Consider the following 14,700-nt stretch of genomic DNA (forward strand, 5'->3'; position numbering starts at 1 on the left):
TTATATTTATATTTATATTTATATTTATATTTATATTTAGATAGCCAGCTACAACCTTGATTTGAGAACGATAATCTTTGAAATGGGGGGAGATAAACGGTAATCTTTGAAAATCCATAATAAAAGTATTTTCTTCCGTCGGTAGTTTTAGCATTAGTTAAAAAATTTATTATTGTGTAAAATACCTTTAAAATTATAATAAGATAAAATTATAATTATAAAGGTTTAACTTTTGCCACCTGCCCGTTACAAGTTACCCCGCATATAGGATAAAAAGGTCTAGGTAACAAATTTTTGAAAGACGTCAAAAAAGCATATTTCTACAATGATGAAGTAGAAGTCAGTTTACTGAACGTAGTCAAATAATTGTTCATTTGATATGTGTTATTTGTTGTGATATAATTGTTATGGTTTTCACAATATAGTTTATATTTGCTCAAAGTCAAATTGGACCTTTGTGTCTCGCCCTGCTCTACATATATACTTTTTATTAAATTTACTTTAATTCATCGAATGTAACTTAAAACTTTTCAAAAAGCAGGTCAAAGAAGAAATACTTAATTCATTTTCTATCTCTCCTCGCAGAAATTTGAAAATTTTGTATAAGCTCAGTGGTATTATTTACAATTATACACAAAATCCAGAATCCAAAAAGAATCTGAAAAACTTGAAACGTAATCAATAAGTGGAAAAACCGAAAAAGACTTGGGTTGGATTATACCATGTTTTCTATAGAAAGTGTATAAAACTTTCAGATTGATTGTATTGACAAAATATAGACAAACTAATAAGGTTTATTGTTTTTATAATATTTCATTGTATATAGCATTCAAACAACACATCCCTATACACTGAAAGTATTAATATATTTGATTCTCTAGAAATTGTTTCGAATATACCTTATTTAGCAAAACAACGTTTGCCGGGTCACCTAGTATATATATATATATATATATATATATATATATATTAGGGTGGTCCTTAAAATAGTCATTTTCGAATTTCCTCGCTCCCAGGGGCTCAACTGGTTCCAAATAGATAAAAAACATTTCTCTGAAAGTTTTAGCTCTTAATATTAACGTTTAGATAGAGCGCAATTCAATCAAAGTTTGTATGGAAAGAACATGGAAAACAATTTGAAAATTTAAAAAAAATGTTTTAGGTATAACATAGCGACAAATGAATGAGTTTTATTCATTCATTGGTTCGCTAAATTACATGTAAAAAACATTTTTAAAATTTTTGAAAATTTTTGCATGCTATTTCCATACAAAACTTTGATTGAATTGCGCTCTATCTAAACGTTAATATTAAGAGCTAAAACTTTCAGAGAGTTGTTTTTTATCTAATTGGAACCATTTGAGCCCCTGGCAGCAAGGAAATTCGAAAATGACCATTTTAAGGACCACCCTAATATATATATATATATGGATTTGTCGTAACTGTACATATGTATTTGTCGTGGCGAAGATTGTTAACGCGTTGACTTTGTAGCAATGTGACATCGGGGAGCATTTTATTCAAACATGTATAAACAACGTTGGCTTATTGATTATTTATATATATATATATATATATATATATATATATATAAATTTATATGGTGCTCTACCTTTACCTATACTCTAGCTCTACCTATATATATTGGTTTACCTATATATTGTGCATTACATTTACCTTCACTTTACCTCTACCTACATATGGTGCTTTACCTATATATTGTGCCTTACATTTACCTTTAATTTACCTCTACCTATATACGGTGCTTTACCTATATATCGTGACTTACATTTACCTTTACCTCTACCTACATGTGGTGCTTTACCTATATATCGTGCCTTACATTTACCTTTACCTCTACCTATATATGGTGCTTTACCTATACATTGTGCCTTACATTTTCCTTTAATTTACCTCTACCTATATATGGTGCTTTACCTATATATTGTGCCTTACATTTACCTTTAATTTACCTCTACCTATATATGGTGCTTTACCTATATATTGTGCCTTACATTTACCTTTAATTTACCTCTACCTATATATGGTGCTTTACCTATATATTGTGCCTTACATTTACCTTCACTTTACCTCTACCTACATATGGTGCTTCACCTATATATTGTGCCTTACATTTACCTTTAATTTACCTCTACCTATATACGGTGCTTTACCTACGTATATATCGTGACTTACATTTACCTTTACCTCTACCTACATATGGTGCTTTATCTATATATCGTGCCTTACATTTACCTTTACCTCTACCTATATATGGTGCTTTACCTATACATTGTGCCTTACATTTACCTTTAATTTACCTCTATCTATATATGGTGTTTTACCTATATATTGTGCCTTACATTTACCTTTAATTTATCTCTACCTATATATGGTGCTTTACCTATATATTGTGCCTTACATTTACCTTTAATTTACCTCTACCTATATATGGTGCTTTACCTATATATTGTGCCTTACATTTACCTGTAATTTACCTCTACCTATGTATGGTGCTTCACCTATATATTTACCTTACATTTACCTTTAATTCACCTCTACCTATATATGGTGCTTTACCTATATATCGTGCCTTACATTTACATTCACCTCTACCTATATATGGTGCTTCACCTATATATTGTGCCTTACATTTACCTTTAATTTACGTCTACCTATATATGGTGCTTTACCTATATATCGTGCCTTACATTTACATTTACCCTTACCTATATATGGTGCTTTACCAATATATTGTGCCTTACATTTACCTTTAATTTACCTCTACTTCTATATGGTGCTTTACCTATATATTGTGCCTTACATTTACCTTTAATTTACCTCTACCTATATATGGTGTTTTACCTATATATTGTGCCTTACATTTACCTTTAATTTACCTCTACCTATATATGGTGCTTTACCTATATATCGTGCCTTACATTTACATTTACCTCTACCTATATATGGTGCTTTACCTATATATTGTGCCTTATATATGGTGCCTTTACCTATATATTGTGCCTTATATTTACATTTACCTTTACCTATATATGGTGCTTTACCTATATATTGTGCCTTACATTTACCTTTAAATTACCTCTACCTATATATGGTGCTTTACCTATATATTGTGCCTTACATTTACCTTTAATTTACCTCTACCTATATATGGTGCTTTACCTATATATTGTGCCTTACAATTACCTTTAATTTACCTCTACCTATATATGGTGCTTTACCTATATATCGTGCCTTACATTTACATTTACCTCTACCTATATATGATGCTTTACCTATATATTGTGCCTTACATTTACCTTTAATTTACCTCTACCTATATATGGTGCTTTACCTATATATCGTGCCTTACATTTACCTTTACCTCTACCTATATATGGTGCTTTACCTATACATTGTACTTTACATTTACCTTTAATTTACCTCTACCTATATAAGGTGCTTCACCTATATATCGTGCCTTACATTTACCTTTACCTCTACCTATATATGGTGCTTTACCTATATATTGTGCCTTCCATTTACCTTTAATTTACCTCTACCTATATATGGTGCTTTACCTATATATTGTGCCTCACATTTACCTTTAAGTTACCTCTACCTATATATGGTGCTTTACCTATATATTGTGCCTTACATTTACCTTTAATTTACCTCTACCTATATATGGTGCTTTACCTATATATTGTGCCTTACATTTACCTTTAATTTACCTCTACTTATATATGTTTACCTTTTTTCCCTCTACTATACCTATATCTGGTGCCCTACCTTCACCTTTAATCTACCTATATCTGGTGCTCTACCTTTACCTTTTCTCTACCTATATCTGGTGCTCTAACTTTACCTTTACTCTACCTATATATGGTGCTCTACCTTTATCTTCACTCTACCTATATCTGGTGCTCTACCTTTACCTTTACTCTACCTATATCTGGTGCTCTACCTTTACCTGTACTCTACCTATATCTGGTGCTCTACCTTTACCTTTACTCTACCTATATATGGTGCTCTACCTTTATCTCTACTCTACCTATATCTGGTGCTCTACCTTTACCTTTACTCTATCTATATCTGGTGCTCTACCTTTACCTTTACTCTACCTATATATGGTGCTCTACCATTATCTTTACTCTACCTATATATGGTGCTCTACCTTTACCTTTACTTTACCTATATATGGTGCTCTCCCTTTACCTTTACTCTACCTATATCTGGTGCTCTTCCTTTACCTTTACTCTACCTATATCTGGTGCTCTAACTTTATCTTTACTCTACCTATATCGGGTGCTCTACCTTTTCCTTTACTCTACCTATATATGGTGCTCTACGTTTATCTTTACTCTACCTATATCTGGTGCTCTACCTTTACCTTTACTCTACCTATATCTGGTGCTCTACCTTTACCTTTACTCTACCTATATCTGGTGCTCTACCTTTACCTTTACTCTACCTATACCTGGTGCTCTACCTTTACCTTTACTCTACCTATATCTGGTGCTCTACCTTTACCTTTACTCTACCTATATATGGTGCTCTACCTTTATCTTTACTCTACCTATATATGGTGCTCTACGTTTACCTTCACTCTACCTATATCTGGTGCTCTACCTTTAACTTTACTCTACCTATATCTGGTGCTCTACCTTTATCTTTACTCTACCTATATCTGGTGCTCTACCTTTACCTTCACTCTACCTACCTACGATTTGGTGGTTTATTGATTGTCGGTGCAATCTCATGATGAATCTTACAGTGACGTCATCAATATTGCTGCAAATGAGATTTATTTTTGTAGGTTCCAAGGCCGCCGGTTTGATCCCGGCCGGTATCATCTAATAAAATCCTCTACGTATATTCAAAACCAATAAAGGGTTTTGGTGGTTCATTTATTGTCGGTGCAATCTCATGATGTCCTCAATATTGCTGCAAATGGGTTTTATTTTTGTAGGTACCGTGGCGTAGTGGTTGTCGCATCTGCTTTACACGCAGAAGGCCGACGGTTCGATCCCAGCCGGAATCATCTAATGAAGTTTTGGTGATTTATTGATTGTCGGCGCAATCTCATGATGAATCTTACATCGATGTCCTCAATATTGCTGCAAATGCGTCTTATTTTTGTAGGTTGCGTAGTGTAGTGGTTATCACATCTGCTTAACACGCAGAAGGCCGCCGATTCGATTCCGGCCGGAATCATATAATGAAATCCTCTATACTTATTCAAATCCAATAAAGGCTTTTGGTGGTTTATTGACTGTCGGTGCAATCTCACGATGAATCATACATCGAAGTCTTCAATGTTTATTCTAAACTTTTATTAAATATTGGCGATGCGTGCTGCAAATGCGTTTTATTTTTGTAGGTTCCGTGGTGTAGTGGTTATCACATCTGCTTAACACGCAGAAGGCTGCCGGCTCGATCCCAGCCGGAATCATCTAATAAAATCCTCTATATTTATCAGAACGAATGAAGGGTTTTGGTGGTTTATTGATTGCCGGTGCAATCTTATGATGAATCTTACAGTGATGTTCTCAATATTGCTGCAAATGAGATTTATTTTTGTAGGTTCCATGGTGTAGGCCGCCGGTTCGATCCCGGCCGGAATCATATAATAAAATCCTCTATATTTATTCAAATCCAATAAAGGCTTTTGGTGGTTTATTGACTGTCGGTGCAATCTCACGATCAATCATACATCGAAGTCTTCAATATTTATTCTAAGCTTTTATTAAATATTGGCGATGCGTGCTACAAATGCGTTTTGTTTTTGTAGGTTCCGTGGTGTAGTAGTTATCACATCTGCTTTACACGCAGAAGGCCCCCAGTTCGATCCCGGCCGGAATCATATAATGAAATCCTCTATATTAGTTCAAAAGCAATGGAAGTTTTTGGTGGTTTATTGACTGTCGGTGCAATCTCACGATGAATCATACATCGAAGTCTTCAATATTTATTCTGAGCTTTTATTAAATATTGGCGATGCGTGCTACAAATGCGTTTTATTTTTGTAGGTTCGGTAAAGTATTGGTTATCACATCTGTTTTACACGTAGGAGGCCGCCGGTTTGATCCCGGCCGGAATCATCTCATGAAATCCTCTACATTTATTCAAAACCAATAAAGGGTTTTGGTGGTCTGTTGACTGTCGGTGCAATATCACGATGAATCATACATCGAAGTCTTCAATATTTATTCTAAGCTTTTATTAAATAATGGCGATGCCTGCTGCAAATGCGTTTTATTTTTGTACGTTTCGTGGTGTAGTGTTTTATCACATCTGCTTAACACGCAGAAGGCCGCCGGTTCGATCCCGGCCGGAATCATCTAATGAAATCCTCTATATTTATCAAAACGAATAAAGGGTTTTTGTGGTTCATTGATTGTCGGTGCAATCTCATGATGAATCTTACAGTGATGTCCTCAATATTGCTGCAAATGAAATTTATTTTTGTAGGTTCCAAGGCCGCCGGTTCGATCCCGGCCGGAATCATCTAATAAAATCCTCTACATATATTCAAAACCAATAAAGGCTTTTGGTGGTTTATTGACTGTCGGTGCAATCTCACGATAAATCATACATCGAAGTCTTCAATATTTATTTTAAGCTTTTATTAAATATTGGCGATGCGTGCTGCAAACGCGTTTTATTTTTGTAGGTTCCGTGGTGTAGTGGTTATCACATCTGCTTTACACGCAGAAGGCCGCAGGTTTGATCCCGGCCGGAATCATCTAATGAAGTCCTCCATATTTATCAAAACGAATAAAGTGGTTTGGTGGTTTATTGATTGTCGGTGCAATCTCATGATGAATCTTACATCGATGTCCTCAATATTGCTGCAAATGCGTTCTATTTTTATCACATCTGCTTAACACGCAGAAGGCCGCCGGTTCGATCCCGGCCGGAATCATCTAATGAAATCCTCTATATTTATTCAAATCCAATAAAGGCTTTTGGTGGTTTATTGACTGTCGGTGCAACATACGTACGATGAATCATACATCAAAGTCTTCAATATTTTATTCTAAGCTTTTATTAAATATTAGCGATGCCTGCTGCAAATGCGTTTTATTTTTGTATGTTCCGTGGTGTAGTGGTTATCACATCTGCTTAACACGCAGAAGGCCGCCGGTTCAATCCCGGCCAGAATCATATAATGAAATCCTCTTTATTAGTTCAAAACCAATGAAGATTTTTGGTGGTTTATTGACTGTCGGTGCAATCCCACGATGAATCATACACCGAAGTCTTTAATATTTATTCTAAGCCTTTATTAAATATTGGCGATGCGTGCTGCAAATGCGTTTTGTTTTTTTAGGTTACGTGGTGTAGTGGTTATCACATCTGCTTCACACGCAGAAGGCCGCCGGTTCGATCCCGGCCAGAATCCTATGATGAAATTCTCTATATTAGTTCAAAACCAATGAAGATTTTTGGTGATTTATTGACTGTCGGTGCAATCTCACGATGAATTATACACCGAAGTCTTTAATATTTATTCTAAGCCTTTATTAAATATTAGCGATGCGTGCTGCAAACGCGTTTTGTTTTTGTAGGTTCCGTGGTGTAGTGGTTATTACATATGCTTCACACGCAGAAGGCCGCCGGTTCGATCCCAGCCGGAATCATCTAATGAAGTCCTCTATATTTATCAAAACGAATAGAGGGTTTTGGTGGTTTATTGATTGTCGGTGCAATAATGTCCTCAATATTGCTACAAATAGGATTTATTTTTGTAGGTTCCGTGGTGTAGCAGTTATCACATCTGCTTCACACGCAGAAAGCCGCTGGTTCGATCCCGGCCGGAATCATATAATGAAATCCTCTATATTAGTTCAAAACCAATAAAGATTTTTGGTGGTTTATTGACTGTCGGTGCAATCTCACGATGAATCTTACACCGAAGTTTAATATTTATTCTAAGCCTTTATTGAATATTGGCGATGCGTGCTGCAAATGCGTTTTATTTTTGTAGGTTTTGTGGTGTAGTGGTTATCACATCTGATTTACACGCAGAAGGCGGCCGGTTCGGTTCTGGCCGGAATCATCTAATAAAATCCTCTATATTTATTCAAAACCAATGAAGGCTTTTGGTGGTTTATTGACTGTCGGTGCAATCTCACGATGAATCATATATCGAAGTCTTCAATATTTATTTTAAGCTTTTATTAAATATTGGTGATGCATGCTGCAAATGCGTTTTGTTTTTGTAGGTTTCGTGGTGTAGTGGTTATCACATCTGCTTTACACGAAGAAGGCCGCCGGTTCGATCCCAGCCGGAATCATCTAATAAAGTCCTCTATATTTATCAAAACGAATAAAGGGTTTTGGTGGTTTATTGATTGTCGGTGCAATCTCATGATGAATCTTACAGTGATGTTCTCAATATTGCTGCAAATGAGATTTATTAACTTCCCGAAGGAGAAGTTTATGTTTTCATCAAAAAATCCGAATTGCTAATTTCATGTTTTCTCGACGTTTCAAGCCATTCTGAATCGAATGTGACCAACTTTGGAAAAAGTATGTGTGTGTGTGTGTGTGTGTGTATGTGTGTGTGTGCGTTTTTGCCGCAAATCGACGTTTTCTCGAAAACGGCTGAACCGATTTCAAAAATTTAAAAGCCATTCGATGTATGTCGATGAGGACTATTGTTTGCTAATTTTGTGCGACGATCGGCCAAGCCGTTTCTTTATAAATCGCAGAAAAGTGAAAAATTTTTCGTCTACGTTTTAGCCCGCAATTCTGAATCGATTTCGAAAATTCAAAAAATGTTCGAAAGATATTGGTTGGGAATCGTGCTGATTAGTTTTTGGTAGAGATCGGCCGGGCCGTTTCCTTGTAATAAAGTTTTTTAAAAAAAAATTTCGACGATTTTTATGATTATTTTTTTGGTAGATACCATAGTCTTCTAGATCATACTAAAATATTACGGCCCTACGACAACTGGTTCAGCTTTAAAAATTCGTCAAAGTTTGCAAAAATCAGTATGGGCTTTTTGGCATTTGTCAAAATTAGACTTTTGATCGACGTTTTCTCAAAAACGCTTGAACCGATTTTAAAAATTTAAAAGCCATTTAATGTATTTCGGTGAGGACTATCGTTTGTCAGTTTTGTGCAACGATCTGACAAGCCGTTTCTTTGTAATTCGAAAAAAAAGTGTTAAACTTTTCGTCCACATTAAAGCTCATCCTACCGAACCGATTTTAAAAAATCAAAAACTGTTCGAAAGATATTAGTTGGGAATGATACTGATTAGTTTTAGGTGGAAATCTACCGAGCCGTTTTCTTGTAATTAACTGTTGAAAAAAAGTGTTAAATTTTCGTCGACATCTAAGCTCATCCTACCGAACCGATTTTAAAAAGTCAAAATCTGTTCGAAAGATATTAGTTGGGAATGGTACTGATTAATTTTAGGTGAAAATCCACTGAGCCGTTTTCTTGTAATTAACTGTTGAAAAAAAGTGTTAAATTTTCGTCGACATCTAAGCTCATCCTACCGAACCGATTTTAAAAAATCCAAAACTGTTCGAAAGATATTAGTTGCGAATGGTACTGATTAATTTTAGGTGAAAATCTACCGAGCCGTTTTCTTGTAATTAACTGTTGAAAAAAAGTGTTAAATTTTCGTCGACATCTAAGCTCATCCTACCGAACCGATTTTAAAAAATCAAAAACTGTTCGAAAGATATTAGTTGGGAATGATACTGATTAGTTTTAGGTGAAAATCTAACGAGCCGTTTTCTTGTAATTAACTGTTGAAAAAAAAAAATTAGGCCGATTTTTATGAAACTTTTTTTTGGCGATATACATCATGGTCACTGTAATATTACGGCCATACGACAAGTAGTTTAATTTTAAAAATTCGTCAAACTTTGCTAAAATTATTATCGTTTTTTTAAAAGTAGGTTTGATGAAGTATATTATTTAAACTTTTTTTTGATTAGGTCGATTATTTACACATATCGGAAAGTTCATGTAACTTGCCTCAAGGCTAAATACCAAACCAACTAGTTTTTGTAGGTTCCATGATGTAGGCCGCCTGTTCGATCCTGGCCGGAATCATATAATGAAATCCTCTATATTTATTCAAATCCAATAAAGGCGTTCGGTAGTTTATTGACTGTCGGTGCAATCTCACGATGAATCATACATCAAAGTCTTCAATATTTTTTCTGAGCTTTTATTAAATATTAGCGATGCGTGCTACAAATGCGTTCTATTTTTGTAGGTTCCGTGGTGTAGTGGTTATCACATCTGCTTTACACGCAGAAGGCCGCCGGTTCGATCCCGGCCGGAATCATCTAATGAAATCCTCTACATTTATTCAAAACAAATAAAGGGTTTTGGTGGTTTGTTGATTGTCGGTGCAATCTCCTGAATAATCTTACAGTGATGTCATCAATATTGCTGCAAATGAGAATTATTTTTGTAGGTTCCAAGGCCGCCGGTTTGATCCCGGACGGTATCATCTAATAAAATCCTCTACATATATTCAAAACCAATAAAGGGATTTGGTGGTTTATTGATTGTCGGTGCAATCTCATGATGTCCTCAATATTGCTGCAAATGGGTTTCCTTTTTGTAGGTTTCGTGGCGTAGTGGTTATCGCATCTGCTTTTCACGCAGAAGGCGGCCGGTTCAATCCGGGCCGGCATCATATAATAAAATCCTCTATACTTATTCAAATCCAATAAAGGCTTTTGGTGGTTTATTGACTGTCGGTGCAGCATACGTACGATGAATCATACATCGAAGTCTTCAATATTTATTCTAAGCTTTTATTAAATATTAGCGATGCCTGCTGCAAATGCGTTTTATTTTTGTATGTTCCGTAGTGTATTGGTTATCGCATCTTCTTAACAGTATGAAGGCGGCCGGTTCGATCCCGGCCGGAATCATATAATGAAATCATCTATACTTATTCAAATCCAGTAAAGCCTTTTGGTGGTTTATTGACTGTCGGTGCAGCATACGTACGATGAATCTTACATCGAAGTCTTTAATATTTATTCTAATCCTTTATTAAATATTGGCGAAGCGTGCTGCAAATGCGTTTTGTTTTTGTAGGTTCCGTGGTGTGCTGGTTATCACATCTGCTTTACACGCAGAAGGCCGCCGGTTCGATCCCAGCCGGAATCATCTAATGAAGTTTTGTTGATTTATTGATTGTCGGCGCAATCTCATAATGAATCTTACATCGATGTCCTCAATATTGCTGCAAATGCGTGTTATTTTGTAGGTTGCGTGGTGTAGTGGTTATCACATCTGCTTAACACGCAGAAGGCCGCCGATTTGATCCCGGCCGGAATCATGTAATGAAATCCTCTATACTTATTCAAATCCAATGAAGAGGTTCGATCCCGGCTGGAATCATCTAATGAAATCCTCTATATTTATCAAAACGAATAAAGGGTTTTGGCGGTTTTTTGATTGCCGGTGCAATCTCATGATCAATCTTACATCGATGTCCTCAATATTGCTGCAAATGCATTTTATTTTTGTAGGTTCCGTGGTGTAGTGGTTATCACATCTGCTTAACACGCAGAAGGCCGCCAATTCGATCCCGGCCGGAATCATATAATGAAATCCTCTATATTAATTCAAAACCAATGAAGATTTTTGGTGGTTTATTGACTGTCGGTGCAATCTCACGATGAATCATACATCAAAGTTTTCAATATTTATTCTAAGCTTATATTAAATATTGGCGATGCCTGCTGCAAATGCGATTTGTTTTTGTAGGTTGCGTTGTGTAGTGGTTATCACATCTGCTTAACACGCAGAAGGCCGCCGGTTCAATCCCTGCCGGAATCATCTAATAAAATCCTCTATATTTATCAAAACTAATGAAGGGTTTTGGTGGTTTATTGATTGTCGGTGCAATCTCATGATGAATCTTACATCGATGTCCTCAATATTGCTGCAAATGCGTTTTATTTCTGTAGGTTTTGTGGTGTAGTAGTTATCACATCTACTTAACACGCAGAAGGCCGCCGATTTGATACCGGCCGGAATCATCTAATGAAATCCTCTACATTTATTCAAAACCAATAAAGGGTTTTGGTGTTTATTGATTGCCGGTGCAATCTCATGATGTCCTCAATATTGCTGCAAATGGGTTTTATTTTTGTAGGTTCCGTGGTGTAGTGGTTATCAGATCTGCTTTACACGCAGAAGGCCGCCGGTTCAATCCCGGCCGGAATCATATAATAAAGTCCTCTATATTAATTCAAAACCAATGAAGATTTATGGTGGTTTATTGACTGTCGGTGCAATCTCACGATGAATCATGCACCAAATTCTTTAATATTTATTCTAAGCCTTCATTAAATATTGGCGATGCGTGCTGCAAATGCGTTTTATTTTTGTAGGTTTCGTGGTATAGTGGTTATCACATCTGCTTTACACGCAGAAGGCCGCCGGTTTGATCCCGGCCGGAATCATCTAATGAAGTCTTCTATATTTATCAAAACGAATAAAGGGTTTTGGTGGTTTATTGATTGTCGGTGCAATCTCATGATGAATCTTACATCGATGTCCTCAATATTGCTGCAAATGCGTTTTATTTTTGTAGGTTTCGTGGTGTAGTGGTTATCACATCTGCTTCACACGCAGGAGGCCACCGATTCGATCCCGGCCGAATTCATATAATGAAATCCTCTATATTAGTTCAAAACCAATGAAGATTTTTGGTGGTTTATTGACTGTCGGTGCAATTTCACGATGCATCATACATCGAAGTCTTCAATTTTTATTCTAAGCTTTTATTAAATATTGGCGATGCGTGCTGCTAATGCGTTTTATTTTTGTAGATTCCGTGGTGTTGTGGTTATCACATCTGCTTAAACCGCAGAAGGCCGCCGGTTCAATCCCGACCGGAATCATCTAATGCAATCCTCTATATTTATTCAAATCCAATGAAAGCTTTTGGTGGTTTATTGACTGTCGGTGCAATCTCATGATGCATCATACATCGAAGTCTTCAATATTTATTCTAAGCATTTATTGAATATTAGCGATGCGTGCTGCAAATGCGTTTCATTTTTGCAGGTTCCGTGGTGTAGTGGTTATCACATCTGCTTCACACGCAGAAGGCCGCCGGTTCGATCCCGGCCGGAATCATATAATAAAATCCTTTATATTTATCAAAACGAATGAAGGGTTTTGGTGGTTTATTGATTGTCGGTGCAATCTCGTGATGAATCTTACATCGATGTCCTTAATATTGCTTCAAATGCGTTTTATTTTTGTAGGTTTCCTGGTGTAGTAGTTATCACATCTACTTAACACGCAGAAGGCCGCCGATTCGATCCCGGCCGGAATCATCTAATGAAATCCTCTATATTTATTCAAAACCACTAAAGGGTTTTGGTGTTTAATGATTGCCGGTGCAATCTCATGATGTCCTCAATATTGCTGCAAATGGGTTTTATTTTTGTAGGTTCCGTGGTGTAGTGGTTATCAGATCTGCTTTACACGCAGAAGGCCGCCGGTTCGATCCCGGCCGGAATCATATAATGGAGTCCTCTATATTAATTCAAAACCAATGAAGATTTACGGTGGTTTATTGACTGTCGGTGCAATCTCATGATGAATCTTACATCGATGTCCTCAATGTTGCTGCAAATGCGTTTTATTTTTGTTGGTTTTGTGGTGTAGTACTTATCACATCTACTTAACACGCAGAAGGCCGCCGATTCGATACCGGCCGGAATCATCTAATGAAATCCTCTATATTAGTTCAAAACCAATGAAGATTTTTGGTGGTTTATTGACTGCCGGTGCAATCTCACGATGAATCATACATCGAAGTCTTCATTTTTTATTCTAAGCTTTTATTAAATATTGGCGATGCGTGCTGCAAATGAGTTTTATTTTTGTAGGTTCCGTGGTGTAGTGGTTATCGCATCTGCTTTACACGCAGAAGGCCGCAGGTTTGATCCCGGCCGGAATCATCTAATGAAGTCCTATATATTTATCAAAACGAATAAAGTGTTTTGGTGGTTTATTGATTGTCGGTTCAATATCATAATGTCCTCAATATTGCTGCAAATGGTGTTTATTTTTGTAGGTTCCGTGGTGTAGCGGTTATCACATCTGCTTAACACGCAGAAGGCCGCCGGTTCGACCCCGGCCAGAATCATCTAATGAAATCCTCTATATTTATCAAAACGAATAAAGGGTTTTGGTGGTTTATTGATTGTCGGTGCTATCTCATGATGAATCTTACATCGATGTCTCAATATTGCTGCAAATAAGTTTTATTTTTGTAGGTTCCTTGGTGTAGTGGTTATCACATCTGCTTCATACGCAGAAGGCCTCCGGTTCGATCCCGGCCGGAATCATTTAATTAAATCCTCTATATTTATTCAAATCCAATGAAGATTTTTGGTGGTTTATTGACTGTCGGTGCAATCTCACGATGAATCATACATCGAAGTCTTCAATTTTTATTCTAGGCTTTTATTAAATATTGGCGATGCGTGCTGCTAATGCGTTTTATTTTTGTAGATTCCGTGGTGTAGTGGTTATCGCATCTGATTCACACGCAGAAGGTCGCCGGTTCGATCCCGGCCGGAATCATGTAGTGAAATCCTCTGTATTTATTCAAAACCAGTGAAGGGTTTTGGTGGTTTATTGATTGTCGATGCAATCCCATGATAAATCATACATCAAAGTTCT

At 36.4% G+C, this 14,700-nt stretch overlaps 24 non-coding genes across 24 annotated transcripts; all 24 read left to right on the forward strand.

Moving 5' to 3' along the window:
- The first annotated feature begins 5,144 nt into the window (after positions 1-5,144).
- Positions 5,145-5,217, forward strand: Trnav-aac. Its single transcript has one exon. It is a non-coding gene; the product is annotated as a tRNA-Val (tRNA).
- A 165-nt stretch (positions 5,218-5,382) lies between these two features.
- Trnav-aac lies at positions 5,383-5,455 on the forward strand. The gene has a single exon. It is a non-coding gene; the product is annotated as a tRNA-Val (tRNA).
- A 338-nt stretch (positions 5,456-5,793) lies between these two features.
- Trnav-uac lies at positions 5,794-5,866 on the forward strand. The gene has a single exon. It is a non-coding gene; the product is annotated as a tRNA-Val (tRNA).
- A 403-nt stretch (positions 5,867-6,269) lies between these two features.
- Positions 6,270-6,343, forward strand: Trnav-aac. The gene has a single exon. It is a non-coding gene; the product is annotated as a tRNA-Val (tRNA).
- A 332-nt stretch (positions 6,344-6,675) lies between these two features.
- Trnav-uac lies at positions 6,676-6,748 on the forward strand. Its single transcript has one exon. It is a non-coding gene; the product is annotated as a tRNA-Val (tRNA).
- A 349-nt stretch (positions 6,749-7,097) lies between these two features.
- On the forward strand, positions 7,098-7,170 carry Trnav-aac. Its single transcript has one exon. It is a non-coding gene; the product is annotated as a tRNA-Val (tRNA).
- Positions 7,171-7,335: 165 nt separating this feature from the next.
- Trnav-cac lies at positions 7,336-7,408 on the forward strand. The gene has a single exon. It is a non-coding gene; the product is annotated as a tRNA-Val (tRNA).
- Positions 7,409-7,573: 165 nt separating this feature from the next.
- On the forward strand, positions 7,574-7,646 carry Trnav-cac. Its single transcript has one exon. It is a non-coding gene; the product is annotated as a tRNA-Val (tRNA).
- Positions 7,647-7,756: 110 nt separating this feature from the next.
- Positions 7,757-7,829, forward strand: Trnav-cac. Its single transcript has one exon. It is a non-coding gene; the product is annotated as a tRNA-Val (tRNA).
- A 401-nt stretch (positions 7,830-8,230) lies between these two features.
- On the forward strand, positions 8,231-8,303 carry Trnav-uac. Its single transcript has one exon. It is a non-coding gene; the product is annotated as a tRNA-Val (tRNA).
- A 1,942-nt stretch (positions 8,304-10,245) lies between these two features.
- Trnav-uac lies at positions 10,246-10,318 on the forward strand. The gene has a single exon. It is a non-coding gene; the product is annotated as a tRNA-Val (tRNA).
- A 766-nt stretch (positions 10,319-11,084) lies between these two features.
- Positions 11,085-11,157, forward strand: Trnav-uac. The gene has a single exon. It is a non-coding gene; the product is annotated as a tRNA-Val (tRNA).
- A 99-nt stretch (positions 11,158-11,256) lies between these two features.
- On the forward strand, positions 11,257-11,329 carry Trnav-aac. The gene has a single exon. It is a non-coding gene; the product is annotated as a tRNA-Val (tRNA).
- A 192-nt stretch (positions 11,330-11,521) lies between these two features.
- Trnav-aac lies at positions 11,522-11,594 on the forward strand. The gene has a single exon. It is a non-coding gene; the product is annotated as a tRNA-Val (tRNA).
- A 165-nt stretch (positions 11,595-11,759) lies between these two features.
- Positions 11,760-11,832, forward strand: Trnav-aac. The gene has a single exon. It is a non-coding gene; the product is annotated as a tRNA-Val (tRNA).
- A 318-nt stretch (positions 11,833-12,150) lies between these two features.
- Positions 12,151-12,223, forward strand: Trnav-uac. Its single transcript has one exon. It is a non-coding gene; the product is annotated as a tRNA-Val (tRNA).
- Positions 12,224-12,388: 165 nt separating this feature from the next.
- Positions 12,389-12,461, forward strand: Trnav-uac. Its single transcript has one exon. It is a non-coding gene; the product is annotated as a tRNA-Val (tRNA).
- A 130-nt stretch (positions 12,462-12,591) lies between these two features.
- On the forward strand, positions 12,592-12,664 carry Trnav-cac. The gene has a single exon. It is a non-coding gene; the product is annotated as a tRNA-Val (tRNA).
- A 165-nt stretch (positions 12,665-12,829) lies between these two features.
- Positions 12,830-12,902, forward strand: Trnaf-aaa. Its single transcript has one exon. It is a non-coding gene; the product is annotated as a tRNA-Phe (tRNA).
- Positions 12,903-13,067: 165 nt separating this feature from the next.
- Positions 13,068-13,140, forward strand: Trnav-cac. The gene has a single exon. It is a non-coding gene; the product is annotated as a tRNA-Val (tRNA).
- A 318-nt stretch (positions 13,141-13,458) lies between these two features.
- On the forward strand, positions 13,459-13,531 carry Trnav-uac. Its single transcript has one exon. It is a non-coding gene; the product is annotated as a tRNA-Val (tRNA).
- A 369-nt stretch (positions 13,532-13,900) lies between these two features.
- On the forward strand, positions 13,901-13,973 carry Trnav-uac. Its single transcript has one exon. It is a non-coding gene; the product is annotated as a tRNA-Val (tRNA).
- A 115-nt stretch (positions 13,974-14,088) lies between these two features.
- Trnav-aac lies at positions 14,089-14,161 on the forward strand. Its single transcript has one exon. It is a non-coding gene; the product is annotated as a tRNA-Val (tRNA).
- A 367-nt stretch (positions 14,162-14,528) lies between these two features.
- On the forward strand, positions 14,529-14,601 carry Trnav-cac. The gene has a single exon. It is a non-coding gene; the product is annotated as a tRNA-Val (tRNA).
- The last annotated feature ends 99 nt before the right edge of the window (positions 14,602-14,700 follow it).

Source organism: Ctenocephalides felis, unplaced genomic scaffold (assembly GCF_003426905.1).
Source record: "Ctenocephalides felis isolate EL2017-DRISC unplaced genomic scaffold, ASM342690v1 CF-g0.4_SCAFFOLD_00845, whole genome shotgun sequence".
NCBI classification, from domain to species: domain Eukaryota; kingdom Metazoa; phylum Arthropoda; class Insecta; order Siphonaptera; family Pulicidae; genus Ctenocephalides; species Ctenocephalides felis.